This window comes from Epinephelus fuscoguttatus, linkage group LG12, assembly GCF_011397635.1.
Source record: "Epinephelus fuscoguttatus linkage group LG12, E.fuscoguttatus.final_Chr_v1".
Lineage (NCBI taxonomy): Eukaryota > Metazoa > Chordata > Actinopteri > Perciformes > Serranidae > Epinephelus > Epinephelus fuscoguttatus.
The window spans coordinates 14,167,170-14,187,850 of record NC_064763.1 but is presented as its reverse complement, the minus strand read 5'-3'; the positions used below and the strand labels follow the sequence as shown (position 1 = coordinate 14,187,850).

General features: G+C 41.0%; 1 protein-coding gene across 5 annotated transcripts in view; it reads right to left on the bottom strand.

The window, feature by feature from the left end:
• The window catches only part of cadm1a (cell adhesion molecule 1a), a 591,315-nt gene that overhangs the window by 312,596 nt on the left and 258,038 nt on the right, over nucleotides 1-20,681 (bottom strand). The gene's annotated exons all lie outside the window — the stretch shown is intronic.

The following is a 20,681-nucleotide window of genomic DNA, read 5'->3' as shown; positions in this document are numbered from 1 at the left end:
AAAAAAAATCATCAGCTCTTGATTGGGAAAAGGAGAAGTGTTAAAAATATTTGGGTGGAGTGCCATGAAATCTGGCACAGATATTAAAGGATCAAGGATGACTCCTAATGACTTTAATGAGACTGTGACTTGTCAGCTAACGCCACCAGCGGGTCAAAGTTTAAATTATCCAGTGAACAACAACCACATCTACTAACTGACTGGTAGAGATATTAATGGTACCCAGAGGATATATCATAATGACTTCAGTGATCCCATTACTTCTTCATCTGGTGCCCTCAGGAAGTTGACATTTTTGGTTCAGAATAAAATCTCCCAGCAACTACTTGATGGATTTTCATTCAATTCTGTGGAACCATTCATGTTCCCCACAGGGTGAACTGTATTAATGTCAAGCGCCATCATTAGGGTTCCGTATCGTTTGGGCTTTTATCCAATGCCTGTGCCAAAACGATAGCTTTAAAATGGTACAGGTGCCTAAATGGTGCCTGAGTTGATTACTTTTTGTTTCAAAATGAAGCACAAAACCGCCATCAATGACATGAAAGAACGTTTTCTTTTTTTTTTTTTTTAACTTTAAATATACACTTAAATATAAAAAAAATATTTGGGTTGCCCTCTAATAGTTGACCAAACCTTAGTCGACCACAAAGGTCATTAGTTGACAAGATTTCATTGGGCGCTTGGTCACAGAAAAAAACTAACAAATAAGCAAAAAAAAGAAACTCTGTTAGGAGCTGCACCTTATCAAAATAAATCAAAACTTATATGACTGGACCCTGTGGGAATTTAATTTGAAAGGACAGACACAGGAAGTGTCCACGCTCAGCAGTCAGACAGGAGTCAGGCTAATTTCCAGGGCTGGTACCTGTGGTTATTCCACAGGCTAGTTAATAACATGTCGGGCAGGAAATCCAAAGTGTGGGATCATTTTGAGATGGTGAAGGACGAACCCAAGGTGATATGTAAACTCATCTTCATTGGTCGACTACAAACATGACGAATCATCTGAAACATGGAAGTAGCTACATGCCCATTAGCCCACAGCGTCATTAACAGGCGGCTCGATCCATGGGTGCATTGAGGGAGACCCTACTCATTCCTATGAAATGGCCCTAAATGACGACTATTGGTAAATTAGGAAAATTCTTAGTGAGAGGCAGCCCTAAAAAAAACACAAAGCACTTTAAACAACTTCACATAACACATGATAAATAAAGCCGAACCAAACTACAAACAGTTGCCATATTTGCACCAGGTTTCTGTAGGCAACCCTCACCATCATCAGGTCAAAATTTCTGTTCACCCAGTACATGAGTTTAACCAACTCTGCAGAACGAAAGACATTCCCATCAGCTTTAGCTGCGCTTTATGTTAAACAATAATTTGCAGATGTTGACGAGCTGCTAGCCTAAGATGATGACCCTAGCAAACATTATACCTGCTTGACATGAACATGCTAACACTGTCACCGTGAGTAAGTTAGCATTTAGCTCAAAGCACCACTGTCCAGCCAAGAGCTGCCAGCATGGCTGTTGACTCTTAGCCTTAGTCTTTTTATTGTTTGTTTGCTTATTCTAAGTGACCATGAAGTTACGATTAATATTATTAGCAGTAAAGCTAACAAAATAATTGTCACAGTTTGAATCTCAAACAAGCTGTAGCTGCTTTATGGAGCGACACATTTACACACTGAATGACTCCCCATAAACATTTCCTAGTAAACTCCCAGAGCAGTTTCCAGCTTCCTCAGGATAAACTCACAGGTTTACTAAAATTGGATGCAAACAAATACAGCGACAACTGTATTTGTGTATACAGGAATAAGCAGGGGCTTCGTGGTGCAAATGATGCACCTGTCGCTTTGACTTAAGCCTGAGCGTGTATGAATGGTGCCCTACTTCACTGCAGGTGATTGTGCACATACACACACACATTACACGCTTTTCCACGTGAACAGTTGTTCCCTTCCTCTCTGCCTCAGGCAGAAGGTCTCCTTGGCTGACCTTAAGCTGGACTGCCGCAGCTAGTTTGCATCAGATACCTTATGGAGCGGACCGGTTTATGACTCCAACAGAGTAAAGGTACAGTGTGGAGGGAGGAGGGCGGCATGTATAAAGATCATTAAAGGATGAAATATTTATACACTGCGATAAAAGCTCCCCATATACTGCATCATTACAGGTACATTATCAAGATATGAGTCACATTTTAAGGTTTTCCATGAATAAAAACATTGATATTATTATTATTATATTTGAGTGTTGGGAGCAAATGCTTGAACATATACATAAAGTGAGACTCTGAGACCTATAAGGTGATATTTTTTTTATGGGCTCAGGTATAAACAATCTGGATGTGTCTTTTCCATTAAAGAACATTCCAACTTTTTTGCCACCTCAGAGGAAAAGAGCAATTTCATTCTCATCTCTGAGTGCCCGTAGTAAAGTAAAGATTGTTGAAAAAGGAAAGACCTCAATAAAGATGTGAAGAAACTTGTGCTAGCCTTGCTCAAAAGTATATTTAAATAAATGCCTTCCATTTTTCTTGAAGACGTGCCCTCATACTCCAACAAGTGCTGCAGACTAAAGCTCAAAATGTGCTGCTTCACGTAGCCTTTATACACAATGACTATCATGATTGCCACCCTCTTTTGCAAGGACTTCCTTAGCTCATATTACTTCATGGCTTATCTATCTAAAATACCGCTTGCTGTGATTTAATCAAGGGCCTTGTTCTCAAAACTGATGTGCCAGGTTGCTAATTATCTTCACATCAAGTGCACCTTGCTGTAGCCAGAGATGCAGGACCTTTTGATGAATGTACAATGTAATACACCGTGTAAACAAGGTGGTTGTTGCACGCCTTTGTTCTAAGCTTGAATTAACAACCCCATTTACTTCTGCTATCGCCATGCGATCTGTATCTGGATCTGTTATCTCTATAATAACACCTTCGCATTTACACATGGAAAGCCCTCTCGTTATGTAAATTCTGAATCCCCACATTGTGACCACAGAGTGTGCCAGAGTACCTCCAGATGTGGGTTGGCCGATCTGATCCCGTTCCAATTGGTTCTGTGTGTATTTACATGAGCCTTTTCCCTTTGCAGATAAGATATCCAGACACAGATCACATGGCGATACCTGGGGGAAATTGGGTCATCATGTCCTGGAGCTTCTGGGTACATGGGATGAAATATCAATATTCTCATCTGACTGTGGGTTTGATGGAAAATAAGCATAAACTAAATATTGGACTATTTATCTAAGAATGCCATTTCAGCTTTTTCTTTTTAGTAAAATATTGGTTGAGGCACAAAGCAATCTATGCAGAGTTATTCTCTCAGGGCCTGTGCATCCTTTAGTAGCCTGGATTCTGTCACCCTGCTTATGTGAGTCTTATAATGTCACTGCACAACACAGGCAGGGAGCATTTCTGGATCCCCCTCCACACCCACCTCCCACCCACACATAAACCACCGCCACATCAAACTCGTATAGCATTTTTTGGAAGATATGGCTGTGTTTTGCAGACAATGTCAGCCCCCCCCGAGCCTCTGACCTGGCTGACAGCTTTTGTGTTCAGGATCAAGTATGAGGCTGACGAGTGTGTCTGCGGGGCTAACTATGATATAGCACCGCGCTGTCAAAACGTATTGAGGACCGGATTCCTGCATGCTGGCCCGCAAGGGTAATTGGCTGTCGCCTAGTAGGTGTGCTGTTTAAATAAAATGGGCCTCATTTATCAAACCGTATTCTACCATATTTTAACACGAGCAGCGTTAATATGCAACGAAGTCATTTACACTGCACATTTTAAAATATCTAGGGACACATTCAGCATGAATGCATGATGTATTAATCTTTTGTTTAAGTATTTTATCATAAATGAAAGTATGTCTGCTGATAATAGAATTTAATCTGATTTAAATGTGATGTAATTGGAATTCCATATTTCATGTGCATTATGTATGACAAAACTGAAATAATAGTTTTAAAACCCAGTTTCTGTTTCCATGTCTTAATATGCATCACTGCAGCCAAAATGAAAATTAAAATAAAAGTTCCACTGACAATATTTTGTATACTCTTAAGCATAACAATGTCATAATTATAATGAACTCATTTGTATTTTCAAACTGGCAGACAATTTGAAAACCAAACGTGAAAATAAAACTGCAAAGGGCTTTTGCATTTGAGTTTGAATGTGTCCTGATTCAGGCTCGTCGCTGATGAAACTAAAATTGAAATTGCCTTTTTAATGTCATTTTCATATTGGTCAATTAGATTTTGAGGGACTTCTTAAGAGGCCTCTGGGACATTCCTGCCATTATGAAAGATTTCACTTTCATAATTTCCCATCATCAATATTTTATACGAACCGTCATATTAACACATGAGAGCCGCTGTCTGTCATTGTCATGTGTTGATTAGGTGAAGTGTTACTGGATGATAGTGCATAATGTGACACTGAGGAGGCTACAGGAAGCAAGCGTGGCAAATGTTTTCCATTCAAACCTCAAGCACATTTATACATCATCCCCCTCTTTCCAATGCATTATGGGAGGGAATACATGTATTCAGCCTTGTCTCACTTCACAGGCCCATTTTCAATGCACATTGAGCTGTATGTCTGAATGCCAATGGCCAGCGGGCTGACACCAGCTTTCCAGGCGTCAGATGCCCAAGCCGGTGACCCGTCCCAGCTCGCAGGTCTTCCATCCAATCTACCTGTCACTTCTGCCAATGACAAGACACGCAGAAATGGATACCGAAACGCCGCTGCATATTGACAGTGGCAGCTGCAATTCACAGGCAAGGAGAGGCTTATCTCCAGCGAGCAGCTTCTATTTCCTCTACGTGAGAGACAGAGAGACAGACGGAGACTGAGCTGGAGACAACGTGTCCAGACAGAAGTCTATATTCTGTTCTCACCTACTCATCCTCAGCAAGAGTATAATATTTGGTGGCTCTAAATGTCTCCTTTGGCAGCAAGGGGCAGGTGTTGTCAAAGAAAAGGCTAAAGCAGGCAAGGACTGGATCAAACTTTGGGTTAGGGAGGTTTACACCTTCCAACAGGGAGAATAAGAGGAAATAGCAACAGTTTTACAGCAAAGTGCACAGAGCTTTAGACAGCTGAAAACAAGTCCACATTTTAACCATTTTTTTTTTCTCAAACCACATACTTCAGCAAGTCCTCCAAACTGAATGACAAAACACGTAGGTTGTATCTGCCTTCCAGAACAACCCATTCTGATCTGACGCTCCATCAGTGCAGCAGTACAACAATGTTTGTCAGTGCCTTCAAAAAGTGGTGTATAAAGATTCTCCTCGTGGACTTAAAATGCAAATGAAACCAATACCCAAGTGTCAAAAACTACAGTTCCTCGAAAGGCCAGTTGAGGTTGGCTCTAGAAGACTCCCTTGTTAAAATACCCAACTTTAGGGGCGACCACTAGCTCACCTAGTACAGTTTGAGCCCCATGTGGGCTAGGTCCTTGGCAGTGACCCGGGTTCAGTTCATACCCATAACCATTTAAAAACAAAAACAAAAAAAGACCCAAATTTCAGCCAAAATAAAACATATTTACAGCCTGGTACAAAAACTGTCTTAGTCTCTTAAGCTAATTTCCCAGTTTATGACAACTGTATGGGGAGGTGACAAGTGGGTGCGATCCTCTAATGAGTTGCTACCACAGCAACAATGTCGGCTGAGTAACCATGGTGTAACCACGGAAGTATTAAGCATCCTGGGTATAGCATTGAAGGCAAGACCCTGCTCATTCCCATGAAAGCTGCTCAGTGGCACATGAAGCCAGAAATGCTCGATTTCCATGGTATAAAAGTACCCAGATCATTTGCACTGTGGGGCTAAAAGAGCAAGCACACTAAAGACTTGGGGCTGCCGAGCACAGTCGAGTGGCCAACTTCTGCCAGCTGAACAACTGACTTCCAGTTTAGCCCTCTGCTAACTTGAGCAAGGACAAAATAATTTAATCTTGTGGCTCCTCTAGACTTTCCAAATGTTATCAGACCAAATGGACGGAATCTTGATATTAAAACGAGACATTCTGTGGTTGTTGTGGGGCTCCAAAAAAATTATCGAGTGATTCACAGATGTCTCTTTTTCAGTGTAAGTATATGGGAAAAAGTCATCTTGGGCCCAATGGTATCATGTGACGGACCCTGGAAATTGCAGGCCATTATGAAAATCGGCTTCAAAGTCTGGCGTACTTCCTGGGGGCCTGGGCATAACTCCAGATTAACAGAGTAAAAGCATAGCCTTAGCTGTAGCTGTCTCTATTTCAGTGGGTTTTCAGTTCATAAAAGTTATTTTTAACAACTTGGCTGCCTAGAAAATCTCAAAGACCCTCTAAGGATTTGGACGATCAGTTTTTCCAGTAAGTAGGCCTACATTTTGTTCAAATGGTTTGAGCCTGTTTTTGGCCAGAGAAAATTAGAATTAGTATCAGTACAGTTTACCATAGTCTGTAACTGCATTTTGCTAACCAAGCTAGCATGTCAATCCTCATCTCTTTTGGTTCCAAAAATCCAAGATGGCGACTCAAAGATTCAAAATGGGACTCAACAAATTAATTGGGGATGTCATGGTGCCTTTGTCCATTATTTTGATACATTCTGTGGTTTTCTGAAGAATCGGTCAATTGCCCTTTTGGATTCCATTGTAAAGCCGTGGCTTTACCACAGTTGCCACATCTCAATGACATTGATGAGTATAACGATATCAAAACTGATAAAAGGAGTGATGGTCAAAACTGCAAAAACAAGACTTGGGTTGTGAAAAAAATCCTTTAAGAAGGATTAATGACTTAAAATAAATCCTCCAATGTGAATGAGATGAAATTTCCAGATGAATGTGGGTCATAGTTCCAGATGGAGTCTGTCCTCACCAGGAAAAACAACAGCATGGGTCATTTGGTCGACTGTTTAAAACAACCAGGGTTGATGTTTTCCTGACTAGCGACCTCTTGCAGTCATGCATATAATGACCGCCCTCTCTCAGTATCAAAGGTGGAATAATTATGTCACAGCTGCAAAACCTTTTAGGCAGGAAATCAGCTGGATGACTGGGAGTTCAAAGTGCGTGAACGCAACTGACTGGTTTGGATCTCTTTCAGTTTTACCTCCAAACAAAGTGGTTTACACAATCATACAACCTGTCTGATCATGTGACTGCTCTTGCCTCGTCGGGCCAACGCTATTTTTAGCGATGTCACCGCAATTTCAGACCCCAGCAATTACTTCAACAATAGGACGTGGGGAGAAAAATGATGCACACTCCGAGAACGAATTAAATCACAGAACAAATCTATCCTGTCTGCTTTGATTTGAGATTTTGCAACTTAAAAACTTGAGATGTACAATTGTTGAAACGGTTTCTTTTCAGCATCTACCAGACGACAACGGCTACAGTGCAGAGAGGGAGCTGGAAAAACAATCTACCATTCATCAGCTGATAATTACTTTGAGGCGCACAGTGACAGCGTGGACAAAAGAGGGACACTGGATGGAAAAGAGAAAAAAAACACACCATGCATTTATTTGTCCCTCGCCGATTCCTCACAGTGGGTGGCTAATCCACACTGTTCAATACTGCCATGTTGAAATGGCAACCTTGATTGATGTGCCAGATCCTCATATTTTTCACTCCCACTGACAAATAATGCACAATTCCACTGCATTAGTGAGCTTCTTGTCATCCCCACAATATAATACACCCTGGACCATGGTATTAGTTTATGATTTATTTATTAATATTTCTTAAGCTGGCGGCATAGATAAAAAAAAATGAGTGTGGCATCCAGTAAATATTGTTGAATTAAAGCCTGCATGGAAGACACAACTCCTCTTACATCTTCCTTTGTATAATGCGGCGAGGTGGGGTTCTTTGTTTTGTTTTGTTTTTTTTCCTCCCTAGATAATCATATTATCTGCTGTGGGCTGCATGCACTTGCCAAGGTTGTGCTCTCAGCTAAATCCACAATTGATCTTTCCTCTTTTCTGCCCTCCATTCATTCCTCCATCAGTCTCTCTCTCTCTCCCTCACCCTCCACAAGCCCTCCTTCCCATCCCAGGCAATCACTCAGGCCTGCAGAGATGGGAGGAAAAAGGAGGGTAGGGAGGTGCATATTTAATCAACTGAGTTAGCTCTGCTGGTGCCGAACAACAACTCCTATCAGAAGTGGGATTTAGCAAGTGATCAGCATGGGTCTACTCTCAGTTTGGGCCATTGATCACACATCCCCGACTGCAGTGCTCTACTCCTCTAATGAGGCCAATCCACAGATTTAGAAACTTTTAGGTGAGGGTGGATATGTGGGCATGAGCTAATTAAGGGGGAGAATAGAAAATGTCCTCCTTTTTAGATTTCATGTTCTAAACTTTACCCTACTTTCCTCTCATGTCACGGAAGCTACCTCTGGCTTCAGGGACAAATAGTTTCAGCCAAATGAGTTCTGCTTTGGACCAATTTAGCAGCAAGTTATCAGTAAGTCATGAGGTTAATTGTATGTCTTGGATGAGAAAGGAGTAGATTTGGCAGGAGTGTTGCCAAAGACTGTCATATTGCCTACAAGTTACATTATATCTAGCGACCTAGCAGCCTCTGAGGTGTCTGACAGACTGGTGCAGAATCTGAATCTTTTACACCATTTCTCAAGTCAGGGTAATGTTAATTGAGCACTACACTACAAAAAGATGTCAGGCCAGTGTTGTGACAGGACCGAGAAGACAAAAAGGCAACAGCAATTGGCTCCCATGTTAATTGTCTCTTCAAAGCAGGATGGCACATATTTTAGTGCAGTGTCAAACTGCGTTCGTCACTGTTTTTTTAACCCAATCAGGCCTCAGATGTCTTCCCATCTGCCAAGATCAAATGACACAATATCACTTTGAGACAAGAACAGAGCCACAACCCCTGCCTGTATATCAAATGTGGAAGTGGGATAAAAGCATGCAGGGCTTTCATCTTAAAAGAAACTTGTTGAAGGGGAGCACCACTGTTAGCAGAAAGTCTACAGCTGTCAGACAGCTACTCCCATCCTTCCCGCCCATGTGTTATGAAATGACAAAAGCTACAGACCTTAAGCCAAGGCAAATTGTTTTGTTGCAGTGCAACACAGCGACAAGGCGCAACTAAAGTCTTTATCTGTCAGGATGGAGAGAAGCACAGCTTGGCAGGCTGGTCAGTCATGTGGACTTCCCTTTTGTCACAGTAACAACCCAGCCAGGCTCAAACAATCCAGTGGACCAGGCATTATATACCTTGCTTAAAAGGATAACAGCAGTGCAGCTTAGTTGCTTTGTGTCATTAATGTCTTTGAAGTGAACCTACTAATGTATTTGCCACAGTCAGGCGCTAACACTGTCTGTGCCACCGCAGCTTCGCTTATACCTCCAACAAAGTCACAGGCTGCCATTGTTTCATAGAATCAATTAAAAACAGTTCAAACACATGCTGCCGCAGTGACATACACAATCCGTTATTTAAAAGGAGAAGAGTCGCACAGATCCATGGTGAAGTTTAAAAAGGATGGCATTCATGGTTTAACCCGTTGTTGTGTGGCCTGAATGTAGCACAGTCAAATGGTCAGTCTGATCATCCAACCTGATCTCACCTCTTCATAATTTGCTCGTGGGCAGAAGACTCTGGTGTCACAGCTTTTTCACTGTGTCTTGACACAGAAGGGTTCAGCGGTAAAAAGAGTTGAGCAGCTAGGTTGTTAACTTTTAGACACATGGGATCATAGGCGGATTATGACACAATGAACCCCCAGGCCTCGACAAATAAAAGGCACCGACACCCCGAAAACTCCTGTGCTTATTGGATCCATCCACCTCAACTCCCACTCTTGCTCTTTATACTGTGTCCATTGCTCTGATTGTCTATTAATGACACTGAGGAGTTTACATGTTGGCAGAAAGCCCAATGCATCTCATCAAGACACTAAAGAGTGCCCCTGGTGTAACACTTCCCAGGCATACTTTGACACCCTGGGAGTGTAAACAAGCTTGAACATCAAGATGCATTGGTCCACAGCAAGACATCTCCACAACTACTTTTCAAATCGCTGTGATATTTGGTATACATTCTCAGACCTTACATACAGGTCAGAATTTTCCCTTCCTCTGGAATTTAATTAATTATGAATTTTGATGTTAAAAATACTAGTCATTAGTATTGAACAGAGACAGAGAATTTTGAGGTACTTGTATTTGGGTATTTCAGTTTTATGCTACTTCATGCTTCTACTCCTCTACATCTCAGAGGGAAACATTGCACTTTTTACTGCACTACATTTATTTGTCTGCTTTAGTTACTTTGAAGACTTAGATTATATAAAATATAATCGACTTATAAATGATTATGATCACACAAAATGCGCTGCTTGAATGACACAGAGGGAAAAAAAACTTGCATTCTTTATCAACAATATATTATTTTTAAGACTTTAATGCACGAACAAAATGACACACTATTAGACTAGGATAAGGACTACTTTTTATTATTATTGGAATGCATGATAATATCGGTACGTCATCGGTATCGGCCGATATTGGCTTTAAAATGAACTATGAGAATCAGCCAACGTGCTTTTTTCTTATTTTGCACAATGAATGAAAATTACAAACATTGAAAATTATTGTATTTCATGTCTCCATCTGCTGGTGGGTCATCAGGATTAGATTATGCATGAATAATATGATGTTAAATCAACTACTGAAGACACTTGATGATCACTAACATTAGATGGGGAAGAAAGTGGAAATATTGATGATGGTTTTCGACCAAATAAGCTGTTATATAAATCGGCATATCGCATATTGGCAAAAAATTACTCATCCCTTTATCATTATTCCTGTTCTTACTTTCTAAATATATTTACAGCCTATTTAGATCCTGGATTATTCATAAAACATTCAGGGGTTAAGCCTCAAGCGTCCAGGCCTAACAACGCCACTGCAAGTACTGGTGATGATATGGTAGCATATTACACGGAAGAAGGTTTTAAATACATGAACATTTATTTAAAGTAGAAGAACTTCTTTTTTGGTAGAATGAAAATGGCAACAGGTATCTATTATTTCACTCACCCGCAACCCATCCGCTATGAATCAGAATGTTTACTTGTAGGATCCGACCTGCGCAATCTGCAAATTAACCGCAGTGCCTACAGATAAAACTGCAATCGGATCACCACTAATGTGCATAATATCGCATAAAGTAACATGACAGTATATTGGCAGCTAGGGTGCATATTCCTGCTCCCCAGAGAGTGAACTCTCATGAATTTGGTGACTCCATGATTTATTCTGTCGTGACATCCTGAGGTCATGTTTTACATTTTCCCCTCCAATACTGGTGAGGATGTCAGAAATCAACAGCGCAGCCTCTCGGGGTTGCTCTGAGGGCCTCTGCCTGGTCGCAGTGAAGGGGAAGGCAGATTGGGGAGTCCAGCTACAGATGCATAATGAACATTTCAGATTCAGCTCGAACAGAATGTGAACAGCTTTTGATACATTATAAAGTCATGTTAGTCAAAAAAATTACCATAGTCGTCTCATTTAAAATGATTTATTCCGTTGGTCAGTGCAGCTGCTCAAAGCAATGCATGCTGCAAAATAAGGTCCCCTGCTGTGGGTAACCATCAGACGGCGTGACTGATTTCCACCATTTCAGTTAGATAGATGTTACATGTATTACAGCGGAGCAAATGCACTACTACCGTTTCAAAATTGCATATTGCACCACTGCCTCGTGTTTAAAATGTGTTCTTTTAAGGCTCCTGGCTGATGCTAACTTCTCATATAAAACATAGTTTTCATATATTTATTAATTCATGAGGGGAAAAGCAGAGCGGTGTGCAGAAAAGACATCATTATTTAACCACATGCAAAGACCATAGGGGATGTCTCGCGTTTTCCAAGTGCAGTAAGACCTTGGGGGATTACCCAATCCACATCATTTCCCCCAACCCTCAAACCTCATGCCTTGCTGATCACATAAAGGATTACATGGCTTTGCAAGAACACATTTAAGCATTAACTCCCCACAAAGCACAAAACTCTCAAGGCCAAATTAAACATCTGCCTCTTCAACTTTGAAGTAACAAAGTTCTGAGCTGCAATACATTTTGAAAATGATAAATCCGCAGCTCCTCTGAAATAACCAAGAAGCTCAATTTTTTACCAAGTTTATGTTTAGCTACACACATGATTGGATCACCTTGAGGCGTCTGCTATGACAGGAAGGTCATGCTGTATGATTAGGATGCAATGTCAAATCCTCCCAGTCCCAGCTGAGAATGGAAACTGTGTGTGTGTGTGTGTGTGTGTGTGTGTGTGTGTGTGTGTGTGTGTGTGTGTGTGTACAGACACCGGGATTTTGCAACAGTGTTAATCATCAAGGAACATCCTGTGAGAGCATAGACGCTCAGCACTACATCACACTACATGAATGGAAGGAAGGAGTGAATAAATATGAAGGCAACCTTGCAACGGGTTCTGCAGTTGGAGCAGACATCTCACGCTGCTGCAACAAGTCATGCTACCACACTCAGACAACATGACACGATCCACACACACTCATCCACACATCCCCAGCCCCACTTCACAAAGCAGTCTATTGGAGCTGTCATGTCCTGCTCACTATCTTACTGCCAATGTTGCTGCTCACATTAAGTTGGTTTCCTTCCACTGATTTTTATGCACATTTTGAATTTGCACATAATAAATGCAATGAAAATGAAAGCTTTTACACTTGGCTGAGGTGGAAGAGGTGGCATATTAAAAGGGAGCAGACATTGTTAAGTGTTTCGAAAAGAGACTTTTCAAACAAAAAGATATTGGGAGGCTCTTTTTGCTTCTTCTTGTTCTTGCTGGCATATCAATAAAGACGAGATATTAATAAGGGTGATGGAAGAGGGAGAAAATACAAGCAGGTCCCCACCTGCTTTTGCTTCGGCTTGTTCTCCTTTTATCATCTGATTTCAGATGTTTTCGTTATTTTTGTTTCCTTCTTTTCTCTCTGGAGCATCTGCACTGCAGTCCGCCTCATTGCCAAGTCCACTGTTGGCTAAAAGACGGAGTGGACAGATATGAGACAGTGCCACGTCTGTGACACACGGTATCACATGGTGCTGCTGGCGACTTTCTTTCTGCCAGTTAAGGGATTTAACTGGAGGGTGTAACACATGGGAGGTTTTCCCTGCAGATCCTGATGCACTCCTCCCACCAACAAGGACATAACCCCTCACTGGCTTCCCACACACACAATTTGTTTGTTGGACTGCAGCTCCTGGGAAATAAATCCTGGGTGTCTGTGTTGGTTGAGAATTGTCTCTGCCCACCCATGTGCTCCACAATTTCATAATTCTGTCACCCATGACAACGAACAAAAGCAACAGCACCAACATCACTACACGTGTGAACTAGAAAAGTTACTAACATATGTACTGTAAACCAAAATGTGCAGCGGGAAGCACAGACACGACATGTTGGATTGGGTTTTTGCTAATTTACTGTAAAAGCTGAATATTTGGGGAAATGTGGTGTTTTTTATGATTCATTTCTTTCGTACTCAAACAGGGAAACGCTTTCTTGAAATGAAACAGTTAATCCATCCGCCCACTTCTGTGCAGCTACAGCGAGGGGTGCCAGATACAGCCGGTGTGCACAGGTTTTAGTGCAGGTCTCTTTACAGGCATAATAGCAGCAAACCTGGAAACCTCACAGTGATGACAAGACTGAAGGAAGCTGCACATCGCGATTGCACCTGGCCCATGGAACATTTACAGGATGTAACTTCCCCTCAAACCACAAAATGTCATCTTTGTGTTTCTGTTTAAACACAGATTAAACAAATAAGATACAATGAACCATAAAATCTGCCAAGTTGATCTTACTAGGAAACGAATTGCCTTGAAGTGAAATGTTAAAACGTACTCCATGGGTGAGGTTAATTGTAACAGGCAGTGTTAGTTGTAACACTTAACACAATCTGTACATCCCTCATCTAACCACCAACGCTTCATGAATGGAAAGCTTTACACATAGATGAATACATAGTATGTATGGAAATTAAGTTGTTCTTTTTATCTGTGATAGATTGATGGACAGATGTATGTAGATATCTATCTCTCCATCTACATCAGGGGAAGGATAGGTATCTGTACAGGTATCCATCCATCTGTAAGTCCATCATCCATATTCAGTGGCTGGACCGATAGCTGTACACAGATTGGGTAACCTGGCTCCACATGCCAAAATATGAGTATTTAATGTATGAATGTTGACAAGACTGTCAAACTGTGTCAGTATGATACCTGACTAATTAAAAATACAAAGTATACTTCATTTAATTAAGGACATGAGTTCAAACTGAACGGAAGTTTGAAGTGCAAAAATACACATGCGCTATAGGTGGTTTAGTTGTAACATTGCATTACTGTTAACCCTGCTGTGTGGACATTTTATCAAGCCTAGCTAACACTTGCTGGGAGTTGCATAGTTCAAAGTGATTTAGGTAACAAGACAGTTATTATGATGATATATGGTTGGATTCTGTGACTCACACAGACAGCTCAGTAATCGAAAAAACAGGCATGACAAAGAAATGTATTTAAATCGGCTGAAAACACTCACTGTGTTACCCAACTCAACTAAAACTCATCCAAGCTCTGTGCAATATAGCAGGTCACTGTTTGCCACTATTGTGGTCAACTGGTCAGAAGCACGAAAGGATCAACCCTTTGCAACCACTTAAAAAGTTTAATTGTCAAGTTTATGTCAAATTCAGTGGTTTAATTCAATTTTGTGAAAAGTGAAAGAAAAGTGAAATCAACTTGTTCCCTCCAAGTGTCAGCAGCTTGACCCGTTCAGATTCCCATCTTAAGATCCCTTTACACCTGGACCCATCTAACCCTGATGACACACGATGGCCAGGTGGGTCAGTGATTCACATGTGACCTAAACGACTCTGTAAGGCTTCACACCCACATGGGAGTTTAAAACCTGTGATTAGTGCGTCAGAACTGAAGAAGTCTCTTGGATGAGAGGTGAAAAGTCCAGTTGCCTACGATATAGTACTTATGATTCATTTCAGTGTTTCTGCAAGTTCTCTTTTGTTAACATGCTTAATAATACATAAACGTGATGTTGGCTGAAGCTTGATTGAATATAATTTGTGTTACAACTGTGACATGGAGCCCCGTTGACGTCAGAAGTCAAAGAGAAAGATTCAGTCTTTATTTGTAGATATTTTTAAAAGACCATTTTATAAGGCTTCAACATGAATTTATTGATTGTATAATTTCACTTGAGTTGTGTCTTAAAGGGACAGTGCACCCAAAAATGAAAATTCAGCCATTATCTACTCACCCATATGCCGATGGAGGCTCAGGTGAAGTTTTAGAGTCCTCACATCCCTTGCGGAGATGTGCAAGCGCACACACATGAGCGTGGTGCACAGAGAGGCAGTTAGAGCTACAGGCTACAGTGAGGCTAAAAACAGAGTTCAAATGACGTTTTTCCGAACAACTTTTTATGTCGGTGCTTCAGGACACTTGGATCACTATGGACGAGCAGTATGGAGATATTTTGTGGTTTCAATTATGTGTTTTTGGATGTTTGAATCTGGGGAGCCATAAGCCTGCATTAGGTGGAGTTGTGCTGCTACTCCCTCTCCCCTTGGATCTCCGCAAGTGTCATGAGGACTCTAAAACTTCACCTGAGCCTCCCTCGGCATATGGGTTAGTAGATAATGGCTGAATTTTAATTTTTGGGTACACTATTCCTTTAAGATGCTCAGAGTGACATTTTGTTGAAATAAAAAATAATCCTTCAAACTAATCATTCTCTTTTTGTACTTAATTTATTTATGTAAGTCAATCAGTTAAGTTAAGTCAAACTAACTTGGTTTATTTAAGTTTCTAACACTTAGAAAGAACAAGTTATTTCACTTGTCATTTTTAAGTTGCAACAACTACACAAGACTAGAAGTTAGTTACCTGCATTTTCCAAGGCAATTGGTTTTCTAGAAATTTTTTAAGTAAGATCAACTTGTCAGGGTTTAAAATGTGTGTTAGTTTTTTTTTTTTTTTGAGCTTCACAGCAGCACTTTTTTTTTTAAAAAATTTGGGCATAGCAATGCTGTTTTTCTCTGCTGCCTCAGTTTTGCTCACAATGCTGGCTTTGTTTATCACCGCCGCCTTTTTTATCACTTCCGACCCAGCCCAGCATCTACCTGTGGCTCTGATCCTTCTGATGTCCCCCTTGGGGTTGGGATGTATCATCAATTCCAGCTGTCTACTGTCTCGTTGTGCTAAACTCTAAAGGAAAAGCTCACAGCGAGTAACAAGGTCAGAGCACAGATGCAAAATATGAACTCTGTACAGACACACAGAAATGTCTTTCACATGGATTCTCTGCTTCAGACTGAAATAACATTAAAAGCCGCCGAGGCTAGGCAACACCATGAAGGTTTGTTTATTTCAAGAGAAGCTTGTACTGACACAGGGCTGTCTGTAATGTACTACTTACGACACACACACACACACACACACACACACCAACAATTACTCTGATGATGAATTGTGGCAAGACGCCCTTCACTAATTTAAGGAAATCACTCGGGGAAAGAAAAAGTTAGCAGAAAAAAGTCATTTTTGGCATTCTACATCTGTCAGTCTGTGTTTTAGCCTGATTAGTGCGCGCTAATCGACTCTGCTAATCACACCCTCAGGTGAGAGAGAGAAAGATGGGGGGAGAGGGATGAGAGAATGGGAGAGAGGTGGAGGGTGATGGAGAACATTGCGAGCTGGTAGGCTGCAAAATGGTGGAACAGCTGCTGTGGTCTTTTATGTGAAAGCCCAGGAGAGCTGTTCCGTTGGGTGTTACTTGGTTGCAGTGCCACAGTTTGCTGCAGGAAAACACTGAGAGCTGAACTGGTGGATGATGCTGTTGCTGCTAACTCATCCGATCCAGTGCATTATTGTGAAGACCTCATCTCTATTATGTTAGGAGTGGGACACATGGAGAAAACACTCTTCCTTAGCCCGCGGAGCCCCTGACAGTTACTGTACTGCTGTACAGAACATCTGGAGCCAGATAAATAATCTAAATGACAGCAGTCCCCACACATAATCTGATATTTATAAAAGTGGAATGTGAGGTGAGACTGGAAGCACCTCAGACCTATAAAGACCATGTGTATACAAGGTTTTCGAGAGCTGAGCAAGAGTTGAATGCAATTTAAGATGGAAAGAAAAATAATGCGAGAAACAGGATGAGAAAGATATTAATTTAACTGTCAGCCAGATTTAATGTTTGTGCACGGATCTGTAAAATGCCAATCAAAGCCACATTTCTAAACTTAAATTTGTTTAATTACTTATATGTGCTCAGTCCTATTATAATTTTTCCCTACACTGGGGGCATCATTTTGTTTCCTTGTGTTTGTTTTCTTTTCATCTTATCCTTTACTGTGAACTACTTTGTAAAGTCTAAAATAAAAAGAAAAAGATAGATAAGTCATACAAAGTTTTAAAAAAAAAAATAGATCAATCATTGTTTGATGTTTTTTTTTTTACTTTCAAATAAACACACACCTCCATGCGCTTTCTGAACGCCACAGCTTAGTTATTATATTTGAATGTGATAATACAAGGTATCATGAAAGTATATTGGTTCATATAAAAGCAGATAAGTATATATAAAACTGTCTCTTTTAATCGTGTGGCTTAGGAAGGATCTCGAGTCATTCCAAGTAAAAAGACTAAAATCTTCAGATTCACACCTCTGGATTGAGACATCAGTGCCGATGATGGTTTCCATGTGATGAATTAATGATAGTACAGGTGCTATAAATAGCCGTGCAGTAATAGTTAGGAGTAAGGATGGCTGCTGTGGCCTGGTTGCAGAAACTCGATGATGCAACACAGAAAATTAGTGAATTTGCTAATTTTTATATACACAGGTTGAAAGACTGGTGGAACAGACACAAGTACTGATATGCAAAGAGGAAACTAAAGAAGTATTTCACTGCTGGAAAGATGGAAAGATTTTCATTAAACTGGGGGGTTTATGCAGTAGAAAGATGCAAGACACAATTTGCGTCAAGGGCTGTGACTTTATGATCTTTAGATGTAGGTAGAAAACCTACAACTTCCTACCAGAAGACACTGTGACAAACCAACCAATAAACACTCCGGCTGGTGGGTGATACAATGTGAGATTGGCTGTTTCAACACAGGAAACAATATGGCTACTGGCTGGTTACAAACAATCTCAAATTACAGTTTGACAGTGAGCTAAAATATGTTTCTGGAAACATCTTACACCATGTCCTAGCGAGATGCAACTTAAGTGAGCCTCAAGAGTATACCCATTTGATTGTAATGTTTTCTACTGGACTGTCCTAACTGCCCATGACTGACACAGCACAATGAAGCACGCCATTTTGAATGCAAGTTTTGTCTGACACACCGTTTTTCTTTTTTTTTTATTCCTTTTACCGCAGTGGATGAGGAATGGCTGATTCACAAGGTTTAAATGAGGAATTATCTACATGATACCTCCTAAAGTAATGTGAATACTGCTCTCCAGGGTGAAAGTCAGTATTTGCTGGATTCATCAACCACCCCTCCAACCCGCCCCACTTGGACTTTCGCTGGCTCAACTTTCGTTCTTGTCCTGTCGCGTTTGCCTCTGATGCTACCAGATGCCATTAAGCTATAATGATGACTGGCTGCGTATCACACCGACATTACAGGCTGGCTTTTATCGTCAGTGTCTAACGCTGCAAGTCACTGCCCAAGCACCGGATTTCGACGACCCCGGAGTGAGACCAGGTTGTTAAATGACATAACTGAGGTACATATTCAACACATCTAGTTTAACCAGAGAGTGTCCAATTTCACATGATGTGGTGAGCCAGTCAGAGGCTTGCTTGCTGTTAGGACATGGTCTTCGGCGAGACATAGGTGTTGCCATCAATGAACTCAGGTTTTCAGCCTCTGTTGTGTAGTATAACCAGACAGTGCACTAAAATATGTATCTTTATATCTTAGGTGAGATACAGGCAGTACAATAACAGAATTTTGGTTTATATTTAATCAGCGCTGCCTAGTTTTACAGTTTCACTGGAGTTTGGAATGAGTTTGGGGAAAAGAGGGGGGTCTCTTTTTCTCGATCCACTTCTATACTCTTTATCTTCATGGTGGTGGGCATACAAAAAATGCTGAAGTACAATCTGGACTTTGAGCAACAGGCCTGGAGCCAGCAAAGATTTGAGCTGAGAGACGAGCAGGGAGATCTGGCTGCTGGAAAGATGGAGGGAAGTTGACTGTAGTTCACTTCCACAATACTACCCACACTGTCATGACACAAAGGTGGTTAAAAATCCGCAAAGTTTCCCTTGAAGGGCATATCTACAAATATAGCATTTATGGATGTATGTGGGGCTTGAAATCAGGCTTGTGCATATGCGCCCCATTTAACAATGATTGAAATTGACAAACCAAACTGTTTCGTCATGAACGTAAACAGAGGAGAGGCATCTGGCCCCGGGACTTTTAGGTGGCTTTCATACAATTGGTCTGAGAGAGAGAGACAGAGAACTACACTGTTATATTTCAGTAAACATGACTCAATGCTGAACAACCAGAGGACTGCCTGTAGTTTCTTTTTTTCTACACTCAGCATGTTTAAGTGTTAGTGTGCAACACTGCTCAATAACTAATGGCCATGCAGAGTCCCTGAGATGCCCAGACTCAGATGAAAGATCAGGGTAGAACATCTGTGTCATCTGTTTCTTGCCTGCGTTCATTTCTTTATTTTCCCTTGGTCTTATGAAATCATTTGTTAAATATGTTTTTTAGCTGCCTGGTATCCAAGAATTATTCCCTCCCTCAGCAGCAAGTGGGAATTGTTTTCCTCCCAAATGCACAGTTTTGTTTTGTTTTTTTTCTGCCTGAGTAACTGCTTTGTCTCCGGGTGCTTTTTTATACGCCCACTGAGATGCATTTATGCACACACGTAAACACACTTTAAGGCAAAACAGCTAATGAAATGTACTCCAGGATTTCCAAAAATCCGTACTCTACAGGGATACCACTCACTCCTCCACAGGATGTGTCTGACATGACCGCTGCCAACTTCCAGACATGATTGCTAAATGAGTATCATGTTTCTTTTTATCTAAGATAACTGGATTGACAGTCATGCAGGCATCAGTGATTCACCAGTACAGACAGCGCTAGGCTAGACTTCTTAAATCACCAGGCCCCAGAAAGCTAAATCAACAGCATCCTCGACTGTAGCGTGAAATAAACACGCATACAAATAAAAATGATATATTCAGGAGTACCAGGTCTGCAAAGCCTATGAAGAAACAATAAAAATTCTTTAACATGATTAATTTCCTTTGAGGCCAAAAGAATATTGATAATTATATCTTATAAATCATGTTCTATGATCCCAGGCAGAGTCTCTAACAGGGCTCTGTGGGTTTAGCTCAGCTTACAACTGCACATCTGCTGGCCAAAAGTGTCTGCAAGCAATGACATATTATGTAGCATATTGCCACTTGAATCATTTAACAGTGGTTCTGCTGGTTTTGCTAGCATTTATGCCATCCTATCAGAACCTCCCTGCCCAAAG